The sequence below is a fragment of the Ictidomys tridecemlineatus genome, chromosome 13 (genome assembly GCF_052094955.1).
Source record: "Ictidomys tridecemlineatus isolate mIctTri1 chromosome 13, mIctTri1.hap1, whole genome shotgun sequence".
Taxonomy (NCBI): Eukaryota; Metazoa; Chordata; class Mammalia; order Rodentia; family Sciuridae; genus Ictidomys; species Ictidomys tridecemlineatus.
In genome coordinates, this window is record NC_135489.1 from 65,780,149 (window position 1) to 65,790,153 (window position 10,005).

A 10,005-nucleotide genomic window follows, 5' to 3' on the forward strand; every position below is an offset into this window, starting at 1 on the left:
CGTCCTGCTCTTAATAATCACATCTCCTTCAAGCATGGGGTCTTGCCCATCTGTATTTCCCAGGTCTTCCCAGACAGGGCTGATCAAGGGAGTGGGGACAATTGGCAGCTCCATGAGATCTGCCTGGAAAAGACAGTTTGATAAGTAACACAGAGCCCTGGGGCGGGGAGATGGAGGAGCTCTGTGCGGATTCCCAGTGGTTCAGAGATGCACCCAGATGCAAAGCAGACCGGTGCCCAGCTCTCAGCCCAGAAGAGCAAGAGCTAAATCTCATCCTTAATTTCCATCCCAGCTCTTTGATGGGTCCTTGGATCTCCTTGGAAGGGAGTTGGCCAGGGCCTTCCCAGCAGACCGGAACATGTGCCTGAAGGCAGAGGCTGGAACACGGGGCTTGGCAATTCCTGCATGGGGCTCCGCAATTCCTGCATGTTGTGACCCGAAGTCACCCTTTGCCATTAGCTGCTGCCTGTAGACTGGTTTCCTGCAGCTTCCCCCAAGCTCACCTTGCAGGGTGCAGCCCCTTAGGAAAGACTTTCTGGTCCCTGGAGGCCTCTGGGAGTTGGGAGACCTCTCCATTGGGCTGGGGAGGTGTACTAGCTTAGAGTTCTATAGTTTTACCTCATCTAACTGTGCCCTGCCTCAGATCCCTATGTCCACTAGGCAGTAGTGTCACCCCTCAGGATGCAGAGGACTGGCTCCAGGATTCCACCTGATCTGCAAATGTTCAAGTCCCTAATATAAAATGCAGATAGCCATTATGCTTCCTGATATATGCTTTAAATCATCTTAGGTCCCTTGTAATATCTAATGCAATGTCAATGCTGTGTAAACTGTACTGTTTTCAGTGAATAATGACAGGAAGTCTGTATATATTCAGTACAGACTCAATTTTCCCCCAGATATTTTTAAGCCACAGTTGGTTGAATCCCTTGTTCATAACTGTGGACCCAGAGGACCTGCTGTACTTAAATCGCCTGCCTGTCCTTATTGCCTGTCACTGACTCAGTGTGTGCTTTGAGGAGGGTCACAGACCACACAGCTCCTGGAACAGTGGCTGGGGGCGGGGAGCTCATCACCCTGGAGACTGGGCTGTAAGGGGCAGGGTTCCTCTAAGTGTTCTGGGGTTGGGACCACAGAGCTCTTAAAGGGAAAGTGCTACTTGGGGTGAGCACCACTGGGGGGGGGTCTCAGGTTGGATATGGGGCTGCTGAAGACAGAGCAAAGGCCATGGAGCTGGAGGTGAAGCAGTGGGTGAAGCAGGTGCCGTGAGCGTGCTGGCTTCTTTCTTTACCGAGCACCATTGTTTTCTTACAGTGAGCGCCCCAGAGTTACAGGGCATGCAGCAGGGGGTACAGCCAGGGGAAGCAGAACAGAGGGGAGAGGTCACTGCCTGGACCTGGTGGTGAGAGAAAGAGTAGGAGGTCCCCACTCTTTGAGCTCCAAGTCACCCCAAGCTGCAGAGGACCCTAGAAAGAGGAAGGCAAGCCAGCCTCGATGGCCAATGCACACAGCTGGAGCCAGGCCGATGGGCCAGGTCCAAACCAGAGGCCAGGCTTCCCCTTCAGAGAGGTTTTGGGATTTCTTAAATAGGGAATGGGGCACCTGAAATGGTCCATTTGTCAGCAATTGATTGGGTCACCACCTGGCTGATTGGATTCTTCAGGACAGCTGACATGCCTGATTAATGCAGGATTGGGAGTCCCCGAGGCATGATTCAGACACGTCGGTTTACCTTTCCTTGGTGGAAAGGGTCTTAAGAAGGTCTTAGTGGGCTCCGGTTGTTCCAGGGAGGTGAAGTCATGGCCAATTTAATTACACGATTCCCTGGAGCTGCTGTTTTTTTTTCAAATGAAGAGCTGTAATGGAAGAGCTGTTATTTGATTGCTTGGAAACTAGTGCTCTTACTATCCAGAGTCATCACCAAGCTGTGCTGGGGAAGCAAGGCCGCCACCAGCCTTTCCAAGTCGTGGGTTTCTCAGGAGTCAGGTGTCAGTGGAGCAAGATGATGGAGAATTTGGTGGTAATTGTTCCTGTAAAGTCAACGTGTCCCTGCAAGGGCAGGGGTCTGTCTGCCCTGAGCTTCTAGCCCCAGCTGTCTGATGCCACCATACCAGTGCTCATTAGCATCTCCATGGACCTTGTCACCAAGCGTATAAAGTTGGCTCCTTGTCTAGAGGTCAGTACCTGGAGCCCGTTCTCCTTTGCCTTAGCATCCCCCCACCAGCTCTCTGGCTTTGCTAATGACATTCCTGGCCCCTTGGCCTTTTCATGACACATCCAGGCCGAGAGGACATACAGATACCTTCTGGTCCAGGTGCCATCTGTGGTCCAGACTGCTCCCATGGGTTCAGAAGCTCAGTGGGAAGGTTGGCATTTTGCTCACCAGCTCTTTCCCTTCTTCAAATGCCAATCTTGCCCAGGAGTAGGCTTGAACATTCTTTCCCAGGTCTACAGGTCAGTGAAGGTCAAGGTCAGCCTGGTATGGGGTTATCTGTGCTGATAGCCACGCTGCTGTGGAGCCGCATTATGATTTTCTGCATATCCTCTGTGTGTGTGTGTGTGTGTGTGTGTGTGTGTGTGAGAGAGAGAGAGAGAGAGAGAGAGAGAGAGAGAGAGAGAGGGGTGGGGGGAGGGAGAGAGGGGAGGACAGTCTCCCTTAGAAGGTGCATCTTGCTGAGAGCCATAGCCAAGTAGGAATGATGCATGGCATTTTTGGTTAAAAGGTGATGCCAGCAAGCCATTGAGATGATATGATTATGTTAAGATCTGCATTCAATTGGATATTAGACCCCTGCTGTCCACCTCGGCCTGCTACTTTGGAGCTCTAGCGGGACTCCCGGAGAGTTTCCATTGGTTGGGGAAGTGCAGTAGGAGGGAATTCTGGAGGAGGGATTTCCTGTTGGGGTAGTGTGTCCCGGGAGAGCACCGCCAGTGTGGTTCGGCATATTTCCCAGGAGCGTGTGTGGCATTGGCGGGAGTTTCAGAAATAAAGTTTGTTCCTGCTTGAGTGGCTCGTGATTTTGTGCCCTGCAGACTGCTGCGGCAGCATCTCATGGTGATGGAGTGGTCTTTGGCTGTAGCATAGCTCTCTCAAAGTGACTTTTAATTTTTTTTTTATTGGTTGTTCAAATCATTACAAGGCTCTTGACATATCATATTTCAAACATTAGTTTCAAGTGAGTTATGAACTCCCATTTTTACCCCAAATACAGATTAAACTCAGTAGTGCCAAGCCATGGCCTCTCCAGCTGCCCTTCCAAATTCAAGAACACCCATGCATTTCTCTCTTCATCTTCTCCCTCTCTATTCTTTCCATCACTCCTTCTTTTCGTTTCACTCCTTTATTTCACTCACACCCTCCGTGAGCTAGGCCAACAGCAGGTCTATTGGGACACAGCAGGACCCTGATCCAGGGAGGCCCATGGTTCATCCACCCTTCCCCTCCTACTCCGTTCTTCCTCGGGGCATGCCCTGCCGGCTGGGGAGTGGTCTCCCCTATTCATTCCCTGACCCCACAGCATGGGGGCACCTTCTCCAGCAGGGTCTGCCATTCTCCACATGGGCTTTGAACTCCCACTGTGCAGCTTTCAAAGCCATAGACGGAGGATTCCCAAGGCAGGGCTGTGGTCCCCAAGCCCAAGTGGCTTTGAGGACAAGAAGAAGAACACATGTAGGAAGTAGAGGGAACATGCCACTGTGTGCCGTTGTGCTGGATCTGGAGGTTCTGGGGGCCCAGAGAGTCCCCAGAGCAGGTGGTGGGACAGAGGCTCAGGAATAATGAGGGTGGAACAGGGTGGGGCCCCAGAGTCTGCCTTTTTGGGGTGGAGGGCATGGGGGAGTAAGTGAAGCCTCTTACCCAATGGCCAGAGCCAGCCCCACACTGCCCCCCCTGAAGATACAGCTCCCCCTGAAGATACAGCTCCCCCTGAAGATGGGCTGTGCATGAGGCTGGGCAGGTGGCCTCCCATGTCCACTGTCATTAGAAAGGGCTCTGCATCAGGGAGAGCCCCAGGCAGGAGCTTCCCCTCTCAGGCACACACTCTGGTCCGGAGAATGGTTTTCTTGTTTTAGTGAGAGAGGAGGAAAAGCAGAACGTGGCAGAGATGGCGGATTGAGATGAAGAGCCGGCTCCCTGCAGGAGAGCAGCGGAGTGGGCGGGAGGTGAGGACCCCTCTGCTTCACCACCCCTTCTCCCTCCAGGCCTTTAACACTGGCTCCATCTCCGTCTCTGATGAGTGGTTTATTGCATTTTTTAAATTAACATGATGTCAGATGTTAGACTCTCCTTGATTGTTTGACATCTGAAAAATAAAAACCGCTCTCTGTAAATCACACAGTGATTTTTCTCATTTCTGAATTGCAGTTGGCCTCAGCCGTGACTGATGCCCATGACAGTACAGTCTTGTTTTATTAGGAATCTGAGCCATGGCGCTTTATTTCCCATCAGTGACACCTGGTTTGGAACCAGGGATGGTCTCTGTCCGACCATGGAGCGTCGGCCCCCAGCAGCTGTCCTGCAGGGTGGGCCTGGAGGGCCAGCTGTTCTGTGACTCTCATTTCCTTTCCTGAATCAACTCCTGCAGCAAGCTAATAAGTGACTCTGGGTGCACATCCGGGTTCTTAGCTCCTCTCCTCACTGTTCCCTGGAATGTGGGGCTGGGTTTATTATGTGAGCAACACACATAAAAGGTACAGGGCAGTAGAATTTACTGCCTGGCATGTGGTAAATGTAAATGACGTCACCTAACATTTCTAACATAGTTAAGGTAAATTATAACCAAATTATAGACTTATAATAATCCCTTACAGTTTACTGATGTGTGAAACATGGCTGAGAAGACAGGCCTGCCCCCCGCTGCCTCTAGAATGCAGGGTGCACATGTGTTCACCTTTAGCAGAAGCTTGGTGCACACATTAAATGAATAGCGCAGGCCGTAAACTCTAAGGTCAGGGAAACTGTGAAGCACTTATTGCTGTTCCAATGCTATTTCCAGATGTGTATGTCACCCCACAGGGTATGTATGTGTCACCCCACAGGCCCTCTCCATGCTCAGTCTCTGATGTGTGCAGGGGGACGTGGTGGTGGGTCTCAAGGGGCGGCACCCAAGGCTGTCAGATCCTGCTCCCCCAGCGGGAGATCAGAGGCTGCATTTTCAGGGCCATGGCAGATGGAAAACGGGACTCCACAAGGTACCAGCTATAACCTCTAAAGACAGACTTGAGGGTCTCTGCTTCTCTCCCCCTCACTTTAGTTTCCACTGCTTGTCTATAATTGGCAAGCAGCTCTCAGGGGTGCTTGTTGAAGCATCCTCAGGAGAAACCCGAGGCAGGTGGGCAGTATTAGAAGCAGGCCAAAGTGTATTGTGGCTCGATCGTGACACAGGGTCCAGTGGCCTCAGCCCTGGATTCTGACAGAGTCAGCTAGTTATATGAGGAGCCAACTGTTTTCCTGAAAGAATTGGCTTCCAGCACATCTGGAAAATAAGGAAACTGAAAGTCAGAGGCACATGTCACAGCTGACTGCCCTACCGCCTTGCCCAAATTCATGAAGGTGAATTCTCAGATCTGCCCACTGACAACATGGCCTTGAGGCCATGTCCAAATTTCAACTTCCTCCTAAAGGCCGAGGGTGACCACCAGAGAATTTTGAGCAGAAGAGGGAGATGCTGACCCAGCAATTCTCCTGGCAAAGGCATAGCCCTGGGGATGGGTCCCTCTGGGCTGGTTGTCTTTTCACTGCCAGGGCAGCTCACCCAGAGGGGACTGTCATCACCAGTGTCACACAGAGCGTTCTGGATGGGAAACCTTTTACTGACATTATCTCATTGCTACTTCATCCTCCTCCCTGGTCTGGCACTCAGACCACTGGGGACCTCTGACAATGAGTGGCTCGTGAGGTGGCATTTGGCTGGCTAATGACCTGAGGTCACAGGGCATCATCGTCATCATGATATTCACATCGCAGGCTCTTCCTCAAGGTCTTGTGGCCTCTTTGTTCAGCATGATCTCCCGGCAGCTCAGATTTGCATCCTCACTGTGTGACCAGAGATGAGTGCTAAGCTGGCCCTCGGGGAGTGATGGGCTAATCGTTCCACACCGGGTGGACTCTGGGGTTGGTGCAGACTTTCATTATCTGCAACTAGCATGGGTTAAGTCCTGTCAGATGTCCTTTATTGGATGGGGAAAATCTCTCCCTCTGGGCAACACGAAAATAAAACTGACACGTACATTGTTACCAGCATAAAAAAAAAAAAACAGCTACCTCATGGTTGACCTGCTTTTAAGAGTCTGTGGCTATGGGGAATGGTAGTTTCCTGTATAGGGAACGGTCCCCAGACCTCCCTGCCTGAGCACACAGCGTGCCAGTGGAAGATGCCTCCAGCCAGACTGATCCGATGTCAGCTTCACTGGACAGATGGCCCTTTAAGGTTGACCTGCAGGAATACTATGTCAGAGTTCCCTCCTCCACAGGCTGTGGGATCAGACCCAAACTCCTGATTGGGGAGCACAAGACCCCCACAGCATGGCCACGGGTCTCTGCATTTATGCCTGCCCTCCCTCACTCTGTCCCCCACAGCTGCCCATGGGCTATTTCTTTGTGCCATGGAGGCTCTTCTGTGGCATGAGACTGGCCCCTGGAGCTATCTTGGGGAAGAAGGTCATTGAAGGGGTACAGTAGGGCTGGAACTATAGAGGAAACCAGTGACCCTGCACCTCTAACCAATCCTACCCTATCCTCCAAGGTGGTCCACTCAGTTATTGCCCTGGATGGACCAAGGGTATCTAGGGACATGGAACACTGGTCTCTACATACCCTTGTCTTGGCCAGCAGAGAGGAGCTCTGCCTGGGCTTCTCTCCCAGCGTTACTAGAGGGAGGGCCCAGATTTAAAACCCAAGGGGGTCAAGAAGCATGCCCACCCCTCCCAACACTGTCCTTTCTGTGAGTCAGAGACCCCAGGCTGTCTCCCACCTCCCCACAGCTCAGCCACCAAGATAGTCCTTCACCCAGCCACACAGACCTTCTGAGCAAGGTACCCAAGTGAGGAGACATACAAACATCAGGAAAGAGTTGTGCGAAAGAGTCTGGGGAGGGCGCTGGCCTTCCCTTTGAACTCCAATGGTAGAGCCTGTGGCAAAGTAGCACCTGAGAAAATCAGGCACCAGATCAACAAGAAATTGAATAAACCGAATAAAACTCTCAAGGTGGAGGGAGGAGGGTGAGACGAGATGTATCACATCAAAGGACCCTGGGGGCTTCCTGGAAGACATGGAACTATCTCTGAGCAGGTGACCTAGGGTTGCTTCCATGGACAGGATACTGACCATCAGCCTCAGTCCTGGACAATTCCTTAAACCCCAAGTCACAGCTGAGTTCCTGCATGAATGGTTGCACGGATCCCCTACTAAGTCCTGCACACCAAGCTGGTGGCTCCATCCTGGGGTGCCATCTTTGCAATACGTCCCCAGTACGAAGCACAAGTCTGGTGCAGAGGAGGTACGCAATAGGTATTTATGGACTGAATAAATGAGTAACACACAAGGAGGAGTGGATTTTGTTTTATGCAGATACAGTAAGAAAATGGGGGAGGACCCGTCTGTGAACAGCTCAGAAAACTCTTAATTATCTGAATTCTCCCAGGCGGTGTTTCCCAAAACGATTCTCACAAAATACAGGTTCTGCAAGATCTTAACAGGTGTCATCTCATAAGAGGGTTCTGTTGTCAAATACATTTGGGAAACAAAGTTATTCAGTTTTCTTTACTGCAGGGATTTTGAACCTTTAAAATATCAATGTAGATTCTAAGTCTTCAAGAGTACTCAAAGTTTCCAGAGTTTCATTAGGTTGGACCATATGAAATTACAATTTTTGTAGGTTTTAAAAAATGGCTTATGAGGTAGCTTGGTAGAGGAATTCATGCTTAGCATGGGTTCGAGCCCAGCACCAAGGGATTTTTTTAAAATTAAAAATAGCTAGATAGTAGCAATTTCCTGAGTTTCAATCTAATATTTGCTTATGGAACCCTTTTTAATGTCACTAGTGTTCCCTGGAGCTCAGTTTGGAAAACAGTGATCTCTGGGACATTGGCTTTCATTTTGAGGTGTAAAGGAGAGGGAGAGGGCTCCCAGGAGAGCATCTAAGCCACACTGGGAGGTATCTCTTGTCCTAGAGTCTGGTGTGTTCTGAGCTTGGGGGCTGGCAGTCTTTAGAAATTATTTCCCTAGAGGTACAGGTGTAGTTCTCTCTGCCTCCACCTACAGCAGCCATTTGAAGACCTGGGAAGAGAACCCCTAGAAAGAGTAAGTGTTCATCTGCTGGAGGTTACAGTCAGCTGCTGCTTCCCGATAAGCAATGGCCTAGTTGAGCCTTGAAACCAAAGAGTGACAGTGAGCAATGACGACCACAAAGGCACAGGTCACACGTGGGTGTGGTCAGAACTGCCCTGCATCCTGTCGTCCATCTATGGTTGGAGAAGACTTGGGTTTGAGTTAGGATGCTGAGGGAGGGTCTGCAGTGTGTTTGGGGAAGAAAGGTCAGGGCAGCACTCGCCCTTCCTGGGGGACCCTCCTGACCACCTCCAGGAACTCCTGCATCCTTGCTGGCAGGTAGGCTCTGCTAAAGGCCCCCTCTCCCGTGTCCCTGGCTCTCTGGGACTGTCTACACCGGCTGTCATATCTGCATAAAACTAGCCCCAGTTAAGAGCCCTGGTCCCCTGCAGAAAGAGCAGACAGTGGGACTTGACAGACATGGGTTCCAAGTACCGTGTTACCCAGAGCAAGTTACTTAACCCCCTGGGATCTACTTATCTTTAACCTGCAGACAGTGGTCCTATCTCTACCCCACAGTAGTTGGAAGGATAATGTTTGAAAATGTGAAATACAGTGGCTGAAAATAGCAGGCACCCAAAATCACATGATCCCAATTCATTGCTTCTGACGGTGGCATTTCCTTTGTGCTTTGAGGTGCTTTAGCAGGGAGTGAAAGTTGGGGGCTGGGGGTAGAGTTTGATTAGGATGTTTTGTTCTGCTTACCTTTGGTTGACGTTGGCTAGGACGTGCACTCGACAGTTTGCATGTTTCTGTAGACAAGGTTGGGACAGAGTCGGGGAAACAGTGATGTGACGCTGTTGCCTGGACAGCTATGTGATATGGCGGAGCGAGGCTGTGAGGGGACATCCTTGGGGGAACAGGCCATAGGAGCTGAGCAGGTGCCTTTTGGAGCGTTGTCCTGCAGGAGTTTGCAGTGGAGGTTGGAAGCCGACTGGAGAGCATTGGCGTAACCTGGGGTGTGGTGGGAGCCAGAACACAGCCTCCTGGGCAGGGCGGCGATTCCAGGCACCTGCAGAGCTGTTCTGAGCACACCGTGGGGTAGGGGCTTCCTTGATCATGAGCCTCTGTTCACAGAAGCAGAGAGAATGCATCCTGTGCTGATGACGTCAGCTCCACTGACACCCCCAGGCATCCTGCCAATGGCCCCCCAGTCCAGGGAAAGCCTGGACTGAAGATCCACATTTTCTCACTCAGCACAGCTGAGGATGGTTGCCAGGAAGTGTAGACAGCTGGCGCTGGAGATTGGCTCACTCGGTTGTCCACCTGGCAACCAGGGCTGCCTCTGTCCGTGAGCCCAGGGCCCAGCTCCTAAACAGGAGGGGACAGATCAATTCCCTAGATGTCTTTTTAACCAGAATGTGTTAAAATGTGCTCCGCAAAGCCCACATATCATGTGACCTGTCAGTACAGAACCAAACAGGATTCTCAAGATTTGCATTCTTCATACTTCTCTAGCAAGATCACGAAACATCAATTATAAATATCTATGCAGGCATAGACACACCTGTGTGTTTATATGCATATGTTTATAAAAAATACTGTGCATATGTGCATGTATAAAGGCGCGTGTCCATGCCAATATCCGTGAACACATACATGTGTGTTTAGTGTTAAATACACTGAACAGAACCCTCTTCTGGGGTGCTTCACGTGGCAGGACTGAGTCCCCCAGAATT